The sequence below is a fragment of the Strongylocentrotus purpuratus genome, unplaced genomic scaffold, assembly GCF_000002235.5.
Source record: "Strongylocentrotus purpuratus isolate Spur 01 unplaced genomic scaffold, Spur_5.0 spur5_scaffold_1, whole genome shotgun sequence".
Classification (NCBI taxonomy): domain Eukaryota; kingdom Metazoa; phylum Echinodermata; class Echinoidea; order Camarodonta; family Strongylocentrotidae; genus Strongylocentrotus; species Strongylocentrotus purpuratus.
Genome location: NW_022145594.1, coordinates 53060985 through 53081523, shown reverse-complemented (window position 1 = coordinate 53081523; position 20539 = coordinate 53060985). Strand labels below are relative to the sequence as shown.

General features: G+C 37.1%; 2 long non-coding RNA genes across 2 annotated transcripts; both read right to left on the bottom strand.

Annotated features, from left to right (window-relative positions):
* Window positions 1–936: 936 nt before the first annotated feature.
* On the bottom strand, window positions 937–14736 carry LOC105447642. The gene is made up of 5 exons (XR_004062861.1): window positions 14444–14736; window positions 11717–13040; window positions 6437–6481; window positions 4035–4224; window positions 937–1049 (listed from the first exon to the last, which is right to left on the bottom strand). It is a non-coding gene; the product is annotated as an uncharacterized LOC105447642 (long non-coding RNA).
* An 832-nt stretch (window positions 14737–15568) lies between these two features.
* Window positions 15569–19949, bottom strand: LOC115921224. The gene is made up of 3 exons (XR_004062827.1): window positions 19619–19949; window positions 17450–17481; window positions 15569–16046 (listed from the first exon to the last, which is right to left on the bottom strand). It is a non-coding gene; the product is annotated as an uncharacterized LOC115921224 (long non-coding RNA).
* Between the last annotated feature and the right edge of the window lie 590 nt (window positions 19950–20539).

The window sequence follows — 20539 nt, the reverse complement described above, 5'->3', positions numbered from 1 at the left end:
CTGAACCTTTGTTGTCTTTCATATTGCAAATATGCTGGTCTGAGTGTTCATCATTTTTACATGTATTTGGATCAAGGCCTTGGTCACTTGCATTCATAGATTTCTTTGTATCCAGCTTCTCATTCTTTACTGCTAATTCTATTCCTTCATCTTTGTCAAATCTAATCTCTGATTTATCAGAAGAGTGATTTCCATCAGTGCCTTTTTTCCCGGCTTTGGAAGACTGACCTTTCTTGTTCCTTGCTCGACCTTTCTTGTTCTTTGCTTCTTTTCTCTTGCCACCAGCATGAACTCTGTACATTCGGAAATCCTTGATCTGTTCAAAAAGATTACGAGTGCAGGCATGAATATCAACACATGAATCTGTTCTTGATCGAGATGGCAAATAACCTGCTACGTCAGCCCAAGATCGTGTCTGCATCGTTTCAATTTGCACACAGGTCTCACTGTACAATTTCATTGAACATGGGGATTGCACACTGTATGCATATATAGCCAAAAGAGTTTCTACATAAGACTGCAAACTGACATCTTCTCTTTTCACATTCTTGTTTTCCTTACATACATTTTTCTTTCGGTTTCCATTTTTTTTCTCATGACTTTCATAGAATGTCTTCATTGCTTTGCCAATGTAAGTCACACCTGGTTCCAAGACTACACCATTCACTGATTTTCTTCTGATTTTCCTGTCTGTTTGATGATCATCTATTGATTTGGGATACAATTTTCTTGATTTTAGTTTCTCCACCCATTTCGTCTTCCTTGATTTCACAATTACCCAGTCATCCTCAAATTTTTCATTTTGCATCTCTTCGTGTTCTATTTGGGATGGATTTTCCATAGCCAAAGGATTATGTCTATCAGACTCATTTGTTTTCCTGTCAGTTATATGATGTTGTGTTCCTCTCAATCGATTGTTTTTTTTTCCCTTTTTACCATACCTCTTCTTTGATCTGCCACATTTTCTTTTGTTGGTCGTACTTGATAGGGTCCTTGATTGGTTCAAATCCAAGTAACAGTGTTCATCATGATCACCAAGAAGTTCGTATCTATTGAAATGAGAAGGGATACATACTTGATCAAACATGCGATGAGCGATGTTGTTATTTCCACACAAAGAACAAATCCAAATCAATCTCCTATCATTCAGTTTGTCTTCACAGGGCAGTTGCATACATGAAACATGAAAATGACTATTGCAAAACTCACAAAGTGAACTTATGTCATTTCCGATCTCACTTTCACATATGCAGCATGCATCAAACTCTGAATTCATCAGCGGTGCACAAGTAGACAGTACATCTAAGATTTCATCAACAACTGTCTTGAATTCAGTAGTGTCTATCAATCTTCTATCATTTGTGTCATTGATTGTCTCCTTACATGGAAAACCCATACAAGTAACATGATAGGGACCAGTACATGACTTGCAAGTTACAGTAATCTCATCCTCTCCAATTAAATTCTTACAAACACAACATGTATCAGTGTATTCCTCCATCACAAAATATTTCGTACAAAGCTTTGAACTATAAGATTACAACTGCCCTTTTGCTTTTTTGCCAAGACAAGGTTTTCCGTTCCAAATTATCTTATACAGTGTATCTGTATTCAAATTATGATGCACAATTGTAATTTGAAGTATCACTGTTGTCAATATCAATTCAAAATCTTTACTGAAATTCAGTGTATATCAAAGCCTGAACTATATACAGACTATTATGTTTTTGTTTCAAGATAAAAACTCCTTTAGAGGAAGCCTTCTATTCGAGCTGTAATGTCTTGATCACCTCAAATTGCCTTGTAATGGTCTTTGATTTGCTGTTCAAAGTGTTTGCTTTTGGGGGGATTTCTTTATTTTTTAAAGTTAAATGTATGGATTATAGGTCAATGTATGTTGTATTTTGTATAATAGACAATGCAATATCTTGTCAATACTGTATTCCTTCTTGGAATTATTTCCTTTTAACAAAAATGAAAATTAATGCCTAGAAAAATATATAGCTTTCAACAAAAGATGGCGCTCTTCGGCAATTGTGTTAAATATTAATCTAGAAGGTATTGATCGTGACGGAATTTCTCTTTATTATATTAATTTGCCTTGTGATGGCGCTCTATTAACAACAATCTGTATTAAAACTCTGTGTAAAAAAAGTCCACTTTATATCCTAATTTAAATATTTTTCTTATTATCTTTCTAATCGATCAAGCCGATTTATATTTATAAAACTATATTTATATCCCGATACAATGTTCGTTCTCAACCTCTCTGCAATCGGCTTACTTATAATACTAAAGCTATGAACACTACAGGAGCCTATATCCAGACACAAATTTCTTTCTTTATCAATCAACACTTTTATACAACCCTATATCAATACAAAAGTAGAATGTGTTCTTCAAACCGTCGTCTCAGTAAAGACCAAAATAAATTAATACCTCGATGTAACTAAATTTCTGTTTACGATGTGTTTGGAAGTATTGTTTTTGCCTCAAGATGGCGCTCTTTAAAATAAATTTCTGTGTTCTGTTATTTTTATCGTGTAATTCCTCTACTTTCTCTCTGCTAGTACGAAGTGTTCTAGTTTTGCCTTAGTTGGTCTTAAAGTTATGTTTCTAAATTCAACCTTATATGCTAGAGGTAATATTCACAAATTTTACTTTTATCAAATCACTCAATCAACCAACCAATCAAAAATATCTCTCTCACAATCGATTTCTACCAATTCAGTTATTCAATCAATACACTTTTTTTTCTCTGTACAATTTTCTCCAATATCTTAAACAAGCAATCAACCAGTCAACTTTATTTCTTTCACTAAAAATCAACTCAAAAAAGAAATTTTCTTTTATTTATTGTTTATTAACACTCTTGTTGGTCTTAAAGTTATGTTTCTATATTCAACCTTATATGCTAAAGGTAATATTCACGAATTTCACTTTTATCAAATCACTCAATCAACCAACCAATCAAAAATATCTCTATCTCTCACAATCAATTTCTAACAATTCAGTTATTCAATCAATTCACTTTTTTTTCTCTATACACTAACAATTTTCTCCAATATCTTAAACAAGCAATCAACCAGTCAGCTTTATTTCTTTCACTAAAAATCAACTCAAAAAGAAATTTTCTTCTCTTTATTGTTTATTAACACTCTTGTCAAATCTCGTTTCGTATCTTATTTTCTAGTTTTCACACAATTTCACACAGTTTGAGCAACACAACACAGAAATTGAAGATTCAATTTCAGAAAGACAGAGTAAGATCAAGATTGAGTTTCAGTAAGACAGAGTAAGATAATGAAGATTCAGATTGAGTAGATAGAGTAAGATAATAAAGATTCAGATTGAGTAGATAGAGTAAGATAATGAAGATTCAGATTGAGTAGATAGAGTAAGATAATGAAGATTCAGATTGAGTAGATAGAGTAAGATAATAAAGATTCAGATTGAGTAGACAGAGTAAGATAATGAAGATTCAGATTGAGTAGATAGAGTAAGATAATGAAGATTCAGATTGAGTAGAAAGAGTAAGATAATGAAGATTCAGATTGAGTAGATAGAGTAAGATAATGAAGATTCAGATTGAGTAGATAGAGTAAGATAATAAAGATTCAGATTGAGTAGACAGAGTAAGATAATGAAGATTCAGATTGAGTAGATAGAGTAAGATAATGAAGGATTCAAATGTTCAAGTTCGTAAATTCGTCAATATGTTCAAAATTGTAAAATTTCCTGACTGTCTACCACAACTCTTCTTTGACTCACCAAAGCTTAAGAGTGCTAGGGTTATTGTCGTGAGTTGCCCGCACACAGACAAGTTGCTGTCTACCACAACTCTTCTTTGACTCACCAACCTAGCTTAAGAGTGCTAGAGGCTTATTGTCGTGAATTGCCCGCAAACAGACTTTCCCTGACTGTCTACCACAACTCTTCTTTGACTCACCAAAGCTTAAGAGTGCTAGGGTTATTGTCGTGAGTTGCCCGCACACAGACAAGGTGCTGTATACCACAACTCTTCTTTGACTCACCAAAGCTTAAGAGTGCTAGGGTTATTGTCGTGAGTTGCCCGCACACAGACTTTATGATAGATGAAGGTTTGAATGAGTGCTTTTCTCAAAAACTCAAGATTATGAGTTTTGTGGGTGAAGATGAAATGGTATGAGATGAGATGGTATGAGATGAGATGGAGATGATAATGAAATCTGCTTCAACCAGTACCTGTCAAAGAGAAACACAAGAAAAAAAGTTGATAGCATATGTATTGTATTAGATTATACTGTCCTACTTTGGCAAAAGGAAGCAAGTGACAAAAGTTCAAAGTTCAAGTCGTAAATATTGTCAAAGCTGTAAAATGTTTTGCTGTCTACCACAATGCTAGAGGCTTATTGTCGTGAGTTGCCCGCACACAGACTTCCCTGACTGTCTACCACAACTCTTCTTTGACTCACCAACTAGCTTAAGAGTGCTAGAGGCTTATTGTCGTGAGTTGCCCGCACACAGACAAGGTGCTGTCTACCACAACTCTTCTTTGACTCACCAACTAGCTTTAGAGTGCTAGAAGCTTATGGACGTGAGTTGCCCGCACACAGACTTTCCCTGACTGTCTACCACAACTCTTCTTTGACTCACCAACTAGCTTAAGAGTGCTAGAGGCTTATTGTCGTGAGTTGCCCGCACACAGACAAGGTGCTGTCTACCACAACTCTTCTTTGTCTCACCAACTAGCTTTAGAGTGCTAGAGGCTTATTGTCGTGAGTTTCCCGTACACAGACTTTCCCTGACTGTCCACCACAACTCTTCTTTGACTCACCAACTAGCTTAAGAGTGCTAGGGTTATTGTCGTGAGTTGCCCGCACACAGACAAGGTGTTGTATACCACAACTCTTCTTTGACTCACCAACTAGCTTTAGAGTGCTAGAGGCTTATTGTCGTGAGTCGTGAAATGTCTTGTAAAGAAACAAAATGTGTCTGTCATTTGCAGATATAAAAACATAAATAACTCAAATTTAGATGGTATGTCACTTGCTTCCTTTTGCCAAAGTAGGGCAGTATAATTTAGGCCCATTTTAAATGTTTTGATATACACAACGCTTGTTTTGATATACAGTAAAATCTCATTATAACAAAGCCCTTGGGACCATAAAAATTACCTTGTTATATTAGCCCCAAAAAAACCCAAAGAAATAAAAATAGTTGAGACCAGCAAAATGACCTCATGAATTTTTTTTTTTTTTTTTAGTACAGTGGAACCTCCTGTTGAAGCAGACAACCGCATAGTAGGGGATCTTCATGCGGCTCTGGTTTCGCTTGCAGTTGTTGTGCAAGCATAATTTCTGTACCTGAATAATAATTATTTAACTTTTGATTAACACAATAAGGCCAAAAAAAAAAAGTTGTTTGGTTGTCCTCGACCGCCCGCTCGTCATTTTCGGGCCGCTCGTATTTTTTTTTTTTTAATTCAATTTTGTTTTCTTTTTTTTCATTTTTTCATTTTTTTTTTTCATTTTTTTTTTTTTTTGGGGGGGGGGGGGGGGGGAGCAATCTTAAATGCCAAACATACCATTTTATGCATTTGCAAGGATCAAAATGCGTCCCGTTGCCAGTTTGATCTTTTCAGTACGCAATTAGGTATTTATTAAACTTGCCATTTTTATTTTTCTATGTCAAAATGCCGTTCATTCAAATCTTAAACTCATTTTAAACCCCATCTGTACTAGTTTACAGGAGGGATTAGACCACCCTGCAAGGTCACTGGACAGGTGGTTATCTCATCAAATCAGCTCTCAGTTAATATAAGATAAAGAGGATCATGGGGACCAATGGTCACCGATTAGGCATTGTTTGCTACAAAGAGGGCGCAAGTAGCTATAAGTAGTACAATGGAGATTTAAAAGGTGCTGTATTTCAAAGAAAAAAAAATAAAAAAAATAAAAATAAAAAAAATACACACAAAAAATGAATTTAAAAAAAAAAAAAAAAAAAAAAAAAAAATCCGCCCGCCCGCCCCTACTCTAGAAAAGCAATCGAGGACAACCGAACAATTTTTTTTTTTTGGCCTAAGACTAAAAATCAGGGTTTCATTCTCCTTTAAATGTAGTTGGGTGGGGTGGGGCAAGAGGTGGGACACATCATACACAGCCCAAACCCATATCCATCGTAATTAATCATAAATTGAACAGACCATTAACAATTGTTATGCTGGGGGACTTCTCGCTCAGCCAAATCTTGCGCAACCTAATTTTCATACCCTTTACAAAAGTGGCCAGTGCTTACCCAAGAAACAATTATTATTAGATTTGTTATTGCCATATGATAGACGAGAGCTTCAACCATCCATACATATGACAATTTCTCAAAAATGTTTCACATTTTTTATTTGGCAGAATATTCAAAAGTGTCAACTTTTGTTTCAGACACTCGGTATACCTACACTCCAAAAACTTTATTCAGTCAAAGTCCAAATGGCAGATGGCACCTGTCATCAAAACAAAAAATGAAAAATACAAGTAAAACATGACAAAAATATACAATACAAAAAAATGAATAAAACCAAGTTAGATTCCATCACAAATTCAACTTTGGTAACAACTAATTTGCATACTTTGATGTCACTCAAACATTTCATAATACAGTCCAACCTCATTATAACAATTTAGTATTTCATACATATCGACCATCAAGGCCCCATTGCATAAAACTATTGTATCTTTACAATTAATGGTATCTCTGCAAACTATGGTAAATACCATTGATTTCTTGATTTTGATTAGCTATCAAGCAGTGTTGCTATGGTAATAACCATAGTTTGCACAGATACCATAAATTGTTAAGATACAATAGTTTTATGCAACGGGGCCCTGGGCTTGACAAAACACTACTTACCGTATGCACTTTTCATGCTAAATTAATATGCTAGAATTGATTTTTCCCAAAGGTCACCTACATTAATTATCCAACCTGATACTTTTCTTTCAGATAGCATGAAGGCAGTACAAATATGTATCAAGATTCCATTCATTCTTTGGAAGCTACCTAGCTATTATCAAAATTGTATAACATTTTTTTTGTTTTTTGTTGTTGTAAGATTCAAATTTAGAGATCTAATTCACGCCTACCTTTAAAGCAATAAATCTGTCCCACGTTCCTCCACAACAGCAGGCCTCTAATGTCCTACAATAGTTACATTTAAACAGTACCTAATCATCGACAATTGCTAATCATCAATAAGAGCTTACCCCATAAATAATGAGCGTCCACACGAAAACTTATGTTTAAGATTAAGTTTTTAAGCAACCCTCCCAATCAATCATTGGCCGGAAGTGCCGAGATAATCCCAGCTACAGGGACGCACAGAGGGTTGACGGAGAGGTCACGCTAATCGTGGAGCTCATTGATTAAATTACGTCCACACGGGATAATAGGGACTTTTAGATTTGCACGTCTACAGCTTTGACTGCAACGTGTGACGTCATTTCAAGGCACTGCGCATGCGTTACGTCGTCTCAGTCGGCGATCGAGAATGCGTCAACCTTGATTTTCCTAAATCTAGTACATACATACATACATATTGGTATTTTTATAGCGCCTTTACATGCTCAAGGTACTAGTATGCCGCGTGCGCATAAAATATACAGTTCCTCAGGTAGACAAAGGAACATCCCTTCCCTGCTATTATGTAAAAATGTGTAGAACAGGTGTCACATGCATAGTCACCTGTTCTACACATTTTTACATAATAGCAGTGAAGGGATGTTCTTCTGTTGAGGGTAAAATGAGGAACTGTATATTTTATCTTCTTTCTTTGTCCGTGATGTTCATAGTATTACTTCCTACATGCATGTATATCGTCGAGTGCAATCTAAAAGATTTCTAATTGTAGTCAACATGGGCAGTTAAGTAGTTGACACGCATGATCAGTCGGCGTTCCTCGTGTTCTCGTCCACTCAATCTAAAGGTCCCTAATGATAGACTGCGGACCCCCCGCTGCTCGTGAATTGAGCGTAAACTCTAAGAAATTTTGGAGTCTGATTTTTCAACTAAACTTAAAAATTGCTAATTTTTTAGTGCATCTATACGGCACTAATCATTGATGATTAGCAACCTAATCGTAGATGATTAAGTTTTCAACCTAATTCTTAAGTTGAGCAAGTACTGTGTCAACCCAACTAATGTGTCAACACGTTGTTCGTTGACCATGACGGAATGTACAACTGCCATAAATTGCCGTTTCAATTGTCAATGTGTAAATGGGGCTTTACGCATTGCTCGTGGACCATGGCGGAATGTACAACTGCCATAAATTGCTGTTTTAATTGTCAAAGTGTAAATGGGGCTTTAGTCAATGCTCGTTGACCATGGTGGAATGTAAAACTGCCATAAATTGCCGTTTCAATTGTCAATGTGTAAATGGGGCTTTAGGCATTGCTCGTTGACCATGGAGGAATGTAAAACTGCCATAAATTGCCGTTTCAATTGTCAATGTGTAAATGGGGCTTTAGGCATTAACACCGTATTCAGGCGCTTACACAGGGGGGGGGGGGGGGGGGGGTTGGGGGGTTAAACCCCCCCCCCCCCCTTTGGTATTTTTATGTGTGTAAACCCCCCAAACCCCCCCCCCTTTCGTTTTTTTTTTTAATTATAAAAAAAAAAAAAAAAAAAAATTATTCCCATGGCTGTAACCCCCCCCCCCCCCCAACGGAGCCAAATGTCAAATTTTCAAATTTCGAGACCCCCCCCCCCCAAAAAAAAAGTGTCCTCTTACCCCCCCCCCCCCCCCCCTTGCTTATTCAGCGGTTGGCTGAGTCGTTGCGTTTTTTGGGGAACAAAAAAAAAAAAAAAAAGTGACCTCTTACCCCCCCCCCCCCCCCCCCCCCCCTCCCCGCTTATTCAGCGGTTGGCTGAATCGTTGGGATTTTTTGGGGACCACAAAAAAAAAACAAGTGTCCTCTTACCCCCCCCCCCCCCCCCCCCCCCCCTGCTTATTCAGCGGCTGGCTGAGTCGTTGCGAAAATGTGCACACATTGTGTGCGGGTAAGCCTGAATCCGATGACCGGGGTAATAATATATCTGTAAAGCGCTTAGGCACATTGTTGGATCGGTGTATTGAGCGCTATATAAAAAAACAGATTATTATTATTATTTCATAATACAGTGCAACCTCATTATAACAACTCAGTATGTCATACATATCAACCATCACGACCCCATTGCATAAAACTATCGTATCTTTACAATTAATGCTATCTCTGCAAATTATGGTAAATACCATTGATTTCTTGATTTTTATTAGCTATCAAGCACTGTAACTATGGTAACTAGAAATATCGCAATCTGTATTGACGCGCAATGCGAATGTATCCCCCGGCAGTGGCAGCGATTTTGTGTCATCCTTATGGTCGAAGGAGGGACAAAGATCCCCTCTCCCCCCCTCCCTGAATCAAAAGGATGACGTAGAGACCGCCAATTGTGGCTCAGACTATTGTCAAGACTAGGAGCAGCATCATCAAAACAATATACGTGTAGATTAAGTATAATGCATCTCTGTAGAAAATTTGAAAGAAATCTGTCAAGAAATGTGGCAGTTAGAGCGCACAAAAGACATCCACCAAACTATGACCTTTGACCCTATAACAGACGGAACACAGGTGGCAGCATCACCAAACACGAACGATGTGTAGATCGTACTCAGACACACCTCCATCATACATATGAAAGAAATCTGTCAAAAAATGTGGCAGTTAGAGCGCATAAAAGACATATATAAACTTTGACCATATAAAAGACAGAAAAATGAGGGCAGCATTGCCCAAAAGAGTAGATGTGTAGATTATACCAAGATACACCTTTGTTGAAAATTTGAACAAAATCTCTTGAAAAATGAGGCCCATAGAGCACACACAAACCATCCAAAAGAATATGGCCATTTAACCTATAGAAGACGGAACACTGAGGGCAGCACCACCACAAGTTATAGGTGTGTAGATTATACCAAGATACATCTCCATACAAAATTTGAAAGAAATCTGTTAAGTAATGATGCAATTAGACCGCAAACTACAGTGCCACAAAGACATCTATCAAAGTATGACCTTTGACCCTATAAAAGCGGAACACTGGAGGCAGCATCACAAAAATCTATAGGCTTGTAGATTCTACCGAGATACACCTTTGTTAAAAATTTGAACAAAATCCCTTGAAAAATGAGGCCCATAGAGCACACCCAAACCATCCAAAAGAATATGGCCATTTAACCTATAGAAGACGGAACACTGAGGGCAGCAGCACCACCAAAAGTTATAGGTGTGTAGATTATACCAAGATACATCTCCATACAAAATTTGAAAGAAATCTGTCAAGAAATGTGGCAGTTAGTGCGCACACAAGAATAAAATATGGCTTTTTACCCTATAGAAGACCGAACACTGGGGGCAGCATCAACAAAAGTTATAGGTGTGTAGATTATACCAAGATACACCTCCATACAAAATTTGAAAGAAATTAGTCAAGAAATGTGGCAGTTAGAGCGCACACAAGAATAAAATATGGCCTTTTACCCTATAGAAGACGGAACACAGGGGGCAGCATCACCAAAAGTTATAGGTGTGTAGATTATACCAAGATACACCTCCATACAAAATTTGAAAGATATCTGTAAAGAAATGTGGCAGTTAGAGCGCACACAAGATGACGGGGCGGCGTAACGCTGCTGAATCAAAAGTACCCCACCGACATACTGCCGGGGGATACAATTACCATAGTTTGCAGAGATCAGGCGCGTACACAGGGGGGGGGGGGGGTGTGTTTGAGGGGTTACACCCGCCCCCCCCCCCCCTTTGGTATTTTTATATGTGTAAACCCCCCCGTAATCCCCCCCAAAACACCCCCCTTTGGATTTTTTTTTTTTTTTTTTTTATTAAAAAAAAAAATATTTTCATGGCTGACCTAAAAAAGGTGACCTTACCCCCCCCCCCCCCCCAACGGAGCAAAATGTCAGATTTTCAAATATTGAGACCACAAAAAAAAAAAAAAAGTGTCCTCTTACCCCCCCCCCCCCCCCCCCCCCCGCTTATTCAGCGGTCGGCTGAGTCGTTGCGATTTTTCGGGCCGATTTATAAATGTTAAAACCCCCCCCTTGAAAAAAAAAATCATTATTGTTCAATCACATTTTCAAAGAAAATGAATGAAATTAGGCTGATAGTACTACAAAACCCTTGTACCACTAAAGAAAATAAACACTTTGGTGTTTAATCCAAGCAAATTGATACATATCAGATTAAAATTATGTCTCACAATTCGGTATAGGTTAACCGAAAACCAAACGGATTCGGAGGGAGGATAACCGTTTTTGGAATACTACAGCCCTAATCCGGAGTGATCTGTGCATACTGCCAGGAACCGCTTCAAAAATTAAACATGTTAAATTTGTTGTGGCGGTCATGGCAATTTCAAATGGAGCGTGTTCATTTGCGTTCACAACCCTGTTGACCGTTTATTTTTTTTGGCAGTTTCCCGCGGGAAGTTTACTATAGTTACTATAGTTTACTATAGTAAATACCATTGATTTCTTGATTTTGATAAGCTATCGAGCAATGTTACTATGGTAATTACTAATGGTTCTTTCCCTATAAATAACCAGAACCCGAGTCCCAAATTACACTTAAATATATCATATCCATCTCAATAACTGTCCAACAGTAACAACTCTATTTACCTCTGCCTCCTTCCTTCTCTCTCATTAACTGTCCAACAGTAAGAGTTCTATTCACCTCTGCCTCCTTGCTTCTGTGTCAGTAACTGTCCAACAATAAGAGTTCTATTTACCTCTGCCTCCTTGCTTCTCTCTCATTAACTGTCCAACAGTAAGAGTTCTATTCACCTCTGCCTCCTTGCTTCTGTGTCAGTAACTGTCCAACAGTAAGAGCTCTATTCACCTCTGCCTCCTTGCTTCTGTCTCAGTAACTGTCCAACAGTAACAGCTCTATTCACCTCTTCCTCCTTGCTTGTCTCTCAATAACTGTCCAACAGTAACAACTCTATTTACCTCTGCCTCCTTGCTTCTCTCTCATCAACTGTCCAACAGTAAGAGCTCTATTCACCTCTGCCTCCTTGCTTCTGTCTCAGTAACTGTCCAACAGTAACAGCTCTATTCACCTCTTCCTCCTTGCTTGTCTCTCAATAACTGTCCAACAGTAACAACTCTATTTACCTCTGCCTCCTTGCTTCTCTCTCATTAACTGTCCAACAGTAAGAGTTCTATTCACCTCTGCCTCCTTGCTTCTGTGTCAGTAACTGTCCAACAATAAGAGTTCTATTTACCTCTGCCTCCTTGCTTCTCTCTCATTAACTGTCCAACAGTAAGAGTTCTGTTCACCTCTGCCTCCTTGCTTCTGTGTCAGTAACTGTCCAACAGTAAGAGCTCTATTCACCTCTGCCTCCTTGCTTCTGTCTCAGTAACTGTCCAACAGTAACAGCTCTATTCACCTATTCCTCCTTGCTTGTCTCTCAATAACTGTCCAACAGTAACAACTCTATTTACCTCTGCCTCCTTGCTTCTCTCTCATTAACTGTCCAACAGTAAGAGTTCTATTCACCTCTGCCTCCTTGCTTCTGTGTCAGTAACTGTCCAACAATAAGAGTTCTATTTACCTCTGCCTCCTTGCTTCTCTCTCATTAACTGTCCAACAGTAAGAGTTCTATTCACCTCTGCCTCCTTGCTTCTGTGTCAGTAACTGTCCAACAGTAAGAGCTCTATTCACCTCTTCCTCCTTGCTCGTCTCTCAATAACTGTCCAACAGTAACAACTCTATTTACCTCTGCCTCCTTGCTTCTCTCTAAATAACTGTCCAAGAGTAAGAGCTCTATTCACCTCTGCCTCCTTGCTTCTCTCTCAGTAAATGTTCAACAATAAGAGCTCTATTCACCTCTTCCTCCCTGCTTCCCTCTCACTAACTGTCCAACAGTAAGAGCTGAATTTACCTCTGCCTCCTTGCTTCTCTCTCAGTAACTGTCCAACAGTAAGAGTAGATCTATCAAATCTGAAATGGAAAGATTCAAACACCACATTACATCCCAAACTGCTACTTAGACCGAAATCAATAACTTTTGTAAGAACCAACAGTTCAGAAATAATGTTAATATCAATATTTTGTTTAGGTACAGTACTTCAATGCATTTTCATTTTAAGCTCTTTTCCTGTTTCAAATTGTACCATTTCTGTAATGACATTATCATGGGTGGTGGCACAACATAAATTTTTAACTGACCAATGTCTAAACCTCATCTACTTTGTGGATGACTTTTCAGTTAAAACAAGGCATTAGCGATGTTGTCTCGCCCACTTGTGAAAATAACTAGAATATCGCAATGTCCATTGCCATCTATAAGAATTGTAGGGCCTATCGCAAGCTGATTTTGAAATATCTGCCATAGAATGCAACATCCCATAAACTTTGAGAAGGGGTATTACATGATATGCTACTGCCTTTCACCTGCTTCCACTGCATCTACTCCCTCCCCCTTTGATACGAGTAGAATTATTGCATTGATATTTTACATGTGTGAAGGTAAAATGTGTTTGTGTTTGTAGTGTAGCTGAGGTTGCAGGTAAACTTTAACGCTTGACCTCAAATGACTTTTGACCTCTCTATGTGCCAATGTTCAACCTGTGACTCCCCCCCCCCCCCCCCCCCTCCACCCCACACTCCAGCAAAACATAGAGAGTCATAGACAGAAATAACCGTCTGGTGTGGGTCATTTCTTTAATCAAACTGACATTTGTTGATTAAAAGCACTAGAAATAAAAAAAGAAAAAAAAAAACAATTGCATTTTATAAAAAACCAATATGAATGTATTACAAAAATAAATACAAATAGTGAGCCCTCATTCAAGACCAGTTTTGGTCATGCGATTGCATTGCGAAAAAAACGTTGTGAAATCGATCACAAAAGGTTGATCATCTAGCATATACGGTAAGTATTGGTGTGTACTGAAAGGTTCTGGATCATCAAAATGATGAGAAATTTGACCCAGTCATGGTAAAGTTACAAGCACTGTACACAGAAAGATGTATATGGGACTATGCGACACATGCGCAATATCTATCCACTCCGGATAGATATAATAATTTACCAAATATATCAATTAGTATCAAAATTTGTATCATCAGCTATTAGTCAAAACATATTCTTTCACATGATTGTTAAAAAAAGGTACCATTTCATTTTTTGAGAGGGGGGCTTTTCCAAAACTGGTCTATACCTTTACTGACATAATTAAAAGTAACTTGGTAGTGTCAAAAAGTTATATAGAAAATTTCTTAAAGCCATAGCTTTCGTATTCTGCATTCAATTGTTCCCAATTATGCGGATCTGTTTCATTCCATCATAGCTTTAATTTAAAAACTACTTGACTTCAGCCTTTCTAAGCATATCAACTTACTTTCTGCAACTCTCTCTTCAACTCTCAGTAACCTAAAATACAAACAAAACAAAACAAAAAATTACATTTAATAAAATACCAATATCAATATATTACAATAAATACAAATAATGAGCCCTCATTCATAATGCTAAATGACATAAATAAAACAAGTCAACGCAAAGCATAGCATCCCCTCGCAGGGTACATACTGGGAAATCAAACTAAGGCCATGTTTTGATGCCATGTACTTTCATATCAAATTTGATTAAAATCCGTCAAACATTACTAAAGTTATCGATATCAGAAACCAGATTCGCATATTTAATGAGCTATGACCTTTGACCTACATACTCCGAAATTGAACTTATGCTGTGTTTTTATACCATGTACCTTCATATCGAATTTCATGAAATCCATCAAATAATACTAAAGTTATCAAACAGAAACCAGATTCGCATATTTAATGAGCTATGACCTTTGACCTACATACTCCGAAACTGAACTTATGCTGTATTTTGATAGCATGTACCTTCCTATCAAATTTCATTAAAATCCGTCAAACATTACTAAAGTTATCGAATAGAAACCAGATTTGCACATTTAATGAACTATGACCTTTGACCTACATACTCCGAAACTGAACTTATGCTGTATTTTGATAGCATGTACCTTCATATCAAATTTGATTAAAATCTGTCAAACATTACTAAAGTTATCAATCGGAAACCAGATTCGCATATTTAATGAGCCATGACCTTTGACCTACATACTCGGAAATTGAACTTATGCCTCGTTTTTATACCCTGTACCTTCATATCGAATTTCATGAAAATCCATCAAATATTACTAAAGTTATCGAACAGAAACCAGATTCGCATATTTAATGAGCTATGACCTTTGACCTACATACTCTGAAATTGAACTTATGCGGTGTTTTTATACCATTTACCTTCATATCAAATTTCATTAAAATCCGTCAAACATTACTCTAAAGTTATTGATTTTAAACCAGATTTGTACTTAAGGCACACACAAGGAAGGGCTTCGACAGCGAGCAGCATAATACAGGGGTCTAGATCCCCTCCTTCTAAATAACTGTCCAACAGTAACAACTCTATTTACCTCTGCCTCCTTGCTTCTCTCTCATTAACTGTCCAACAGTAAGAGTTCTATTCACCTCTGCCTCCTTGCTTCTGTGTCAGTAACTGTCCAACAATAAGAGTTCTATTTACCTCTGCCTCCTTGCTTCTCTCTCATTAACTGTCCAACAGTAAGAGTTCTATTCACCTCTGCCTCCTTGCTTCTGTGTCAGTAACTGTCCAACAGTAAGAGCTCTATTCACCTCTTCCTCCTTGCTCGTCTCTCAATAACTGTCCAACAGTAACAACTCTATTTACCTCTGCCTCCTTGCTTCTCTCTAAATAACTGTCCAAGAGTAAGAGCTCTATTCACCTCTGCCTCCTTGCTTCTCTCTCAGTAAATGTTCAACAATAAGAGCTCTATTCACCTCTTCCTCCCTGCTTCCCTCTCACTAACTGTCCAACAGTAAGAGCTGAATTTACCTCTGCCTCCTTGCTTCTCTCTCAGTAACTGTCCAACAGTAAGAGTAGATCTATCAAATCTGAAATGGAAAGATTCAAACACCACATTACATCCCAAACTGCTACTTAGACCGAAATCAATAACTTTTGTAAGAACCAACAGTTCAGAAATAATGTTAATATCAATATTTTGTTTAGGTACAGTACTTCAATGCATTTTCATTTTAAGCTCTTTTCCTGTTTCAAATTGTACCATTTCTGTAATGACATTATCATGGGTGGTGGCACAACATAAATTTTTAACTGACCAATGTCTAAACCTCATCTACTTTGTGGATGACTTTTCAGTTTAAACAAGGCATTAGCGATGTTGTGTCTCGCCCACTTGTGAAAATAACTAGAATATCGCAATGTCCATTGCCATCTATAAGAATTGTAGGGCCTATCGCAAGCTGATTTTAAAATATCTGCCATAGAATGCAACATCCCATAAACTTTGAGAAGGGGTATTACATGATATGCTACTGCCTTTCACCTGCTTCCACTGCATCTACTCCCTCCCCCTTTGATACGAGTAGAATTATTGCATTGATATTTTACATGTGTGAAGGTAAAATGTGTTTGTGTTTGTAGTGTAGCTGAGGTTGCAGGTAAACTTTAACGCTTGACCTCAAATGACTTTTGACCTCTCTATGTGCCAATGTTCAACCTGTGACTCCCCCCCCCCCCCCCCTCCACCCCACACTCCAGCAAAACATAGAGAGTCATAGACAGAAATAACCGTCTGGTGTGGGTCATTTCTTTAATCAAACTGACATTTGTTGATTAAAAGCACTAGAAATAAAAAAAGAAAAGAAAAAAACAATTGCATTTTATAAAAAACCAATATGAATATATTACAAAAATAAATACAAATAGTGAGCCCTCATTCAAGACCAGTTTTGGTCATGCGATTGCATTGCGAAAAAAACGTTGTGAAATCAATCACAAAAGGTTGATCATCTAGCATATTCGGTAAGTATTGGTGTGTACTGAAAGGTTCTGGATCATCAAAATGATGAGAAATTTGACCCAGTCATGGTAAAGTTACAAGCACTGTACACAGAAAGATGTATATGGGACTATGCGACACATGCGCGATATCTATCCACTCCGGATAGATATAATAATTTACCAAATATATCAATTAGTATCAAAATTTGTATCATCAGCTATTAGTCAAAACATATTCTTTCACATGATTGTTAAAAAAAGGTACCATTTCATTTTTTGAGAGGGGGGCTTTTCCAAAACTGGTCTATACCTTTACTGACATAATTAAAAGTAACTTGGTAGTGTCAAAAAGTTATATAGAAAATTTCTTAAAGCCATAGCTTTCGTATTCTGCATTCAATTGTTCCCAATTATGCGGATCTGTTTCATTCCATCATAGCTTTAATTTAAAAACTACTTGACTTCAGCCTTTCTAAGCATATCAACTTACTTTCTGCAACTCTCTCTTCAACTCTCAGTAACCTAAAATACAAACAAAACAAAACAAAAAATTACATTTAATAAAATACCAATATCAATATATTACAATAAATACAAATAATGAGCCCTCATTCATAATGCTAAATGACATAAATAAAACAAGTCAACGCAAAGCATAGCATCCCCTCGCAGGGTACATACTGGGAAATCAAACTAAGGCCATGTTTTGATGCCATGTACTTTCATATCAAATTTGATTAAAATCCGTCAAACATTACTAAAGTTATCGATATCAGAAACCAGATTCGCATATTTAATGAGCTATGACCTTTGACCTACATACTCCGAAATTGAACTTATGCTGTGTTTTTATACCATGTACCTTCATATCGAATTTCATGAAAATCCATCAAATAATACTAAAGTTATCAAACAGAAACCAGATTCGCATATTTAATGAGCTATGACCTTTGACCTACATACTCCGAAACTGAACTTATGCTGTATTTTGATAGCATGTACCTTCCTATCAAATTTCATTAAAATCCGTCAAACATTACTAAAGTTATCGAATAGAAACCAGATTTGCACATTTAATGAACTATGACCTTTGACCTACATACTTCGAAACTGAACTTATGCTGTATTTTGATAGCATGTACCTTCATATCAAATTTGATTAAAATCTGTCAAACATTACTAAAGTTATCAATCGGAAACCAGATTCGCATATTTAATGAGCCATGACCTTTGACCTACATACTCGGAAATTGAACTTATGCTGTGTTTTTATACTATGTACCTTCATATCGAATTTCATGAAAATCCATCAAATAATACTAAAGTTATCAAACAGAAACCAGATTCGCATATTTAATGAGCTATGACCTTTGACCTACATACTCCGAAACTGAACTTATGCTGTATTTTGATAGCATGTACCTTCCTATCAAATTTCATTAAAATCCGTCAAACATTACTAAAGTTATCGAATAGAAACCAGATTTGCACATTTAATGAACTATGACCTTTGACCTACATACTCCGAAACTGAACTTATGCTGTATTTTGATAGCATGTACCTTCATATCAAATTTGATTAAAATCTGTCAAACATTACTAAAGTTATCGATCGAAAAACCAGATTCGCATATTCAATGAGCCATGACCTTTGACCTACATACTCGGAAATTGAACTTATGCCTCGTTTTTATACCCTGTACCTTCATATCGAATTTCATGAAAATCCATCAAATATTACTAAAGTTATCGAACAGAAACCAGATTCGCATATTTAATGAGCTATGACCTTTGACCTACTTACTCCGAAATTGAACTTATGCGGTGTTTTTATACCATTTACCTTCATATCAAATTTCATTAAAATCCGTCAAACATTACTAAAGTTATTGATTTTAAACCAGATTTGTTAATGCACACAGAAGGAAGGTCGGGCTTCGACAGCGAGTAGCATAATACAGGGGTCTAGATCCCCTCCTTCTTTGGCGAGGGGATAATTATTATCCCATGACTTTTACAAGCCGATCGCCTGTCAGCTGTGACCTGTCTAATTATCAACTAGCCTATCAAGATATTTATGATTGGAATTAGAAATTAATAGATCTAGACTAGATCTAGGTCTAGTCTAGATCTATGATCTAGGCCTATAGTCAGATATAGGCCTAGTATCTAGATCTAGTAGGCCTAGATCCCTACCGACTTACGGTTTTTAATTTATAACACTGACTTAGATCTAGATCTAGAACTAGGTCTAGATCTAGACTAGGACAGGTCTACGGTCTACACTCTATTGGGGGAAATGAGTATGGTAAAACCGGTCAATCAAAGTCAAACTGAGTCAAAGATTTTCACTTTTTTGAAACACTTCCTTTTCGTTTTTCGTAGGGCTTCAAAATTCAATCACAATCACACTCACTACTCAGCTCACTGAGCTGATATGATAACACGCAGACCCTATATACATGTACGGTATACGTAATATGTATCGCATCTCAGACTTGATTTGTACTAAAACTGCAAACATAATATTATAAACAAAGTCAATGCCTTTAAAAGTTTAAATACACTCACACACTTATGCGATAACGCAAAATCTCCAACAAACTAATAAGAAAGGATTCACGATAAAGTAATACAATAGCAACAACCGAATTCTTACCAAAACTAAGCTAGCAATCAGCACAACAGCACAACTATAAAACAGCAGTACTCAGAACTCATATGACCATGATCATGAGAATGTGCATGCAATTCGAATCGGCCAAAATCTTGGTCAGATTAAATTCGCCCTACAGACAATTCGCCCAGTATATTTCTCGCGCATATAATTTCTCACGAAATGCATGATTTTGCGTGTTTAAGGGAAAAGGAATGTCAAAACAATGGATATCTGATACCTTGTCGTTTAGGCCATGTAAAAAGAATATACATGTTTAGCGTCCCCGCCCGCTTCCTTTTTGGGGGCCGCCTCCTATTATTTTTTTGATTATTATTATTTATTTTTTTTGATTTTTTTTTTTTTTTTAGAGAAAAAAAACATAAAATGTCGGCGGCCATCTTGAAAAGTAGCCCGACTGACAGGGAAAATGTACCGAGCAGCCATTTTGAGCGGCCATTTTGAAAGAAAAAAAAAAAAAAAAAGGGCCTCCCCCTTCCTATTTTTCCTAAAAACAGGACGCTAAACATTTTTTTTTTTTTATTTGGCCTTATTCCATTGCTCCTTAATTTTCTCTAGCTCTTTCCGTTGCCTAGCTTTGGCTAGCTTTGTATTCTTATTTCACGTGCGTATACCTACCACCATTTCCTTATCCTCGATCTCCCGCTAGCTCTCTCCTTCCAAGATATGCGCATTTCTGATTCCTCGATCTTTCATCCCTCTGTCCAGCTCATGTATTTTTACATGACTATAACGTACCGTCTTCCTCTTTCCTTCTCTTTATTTATATCTCACCATTTTTCATTTTGATGACGTCATCATAGTGAAAATTTCGATTAAATGCGACATGTCAGAATTTTCGTAATTTGCGTGTCATGCCTACCGAAGGTGACTTTTTCTGAAATCTGGATTCTACATTCCTGT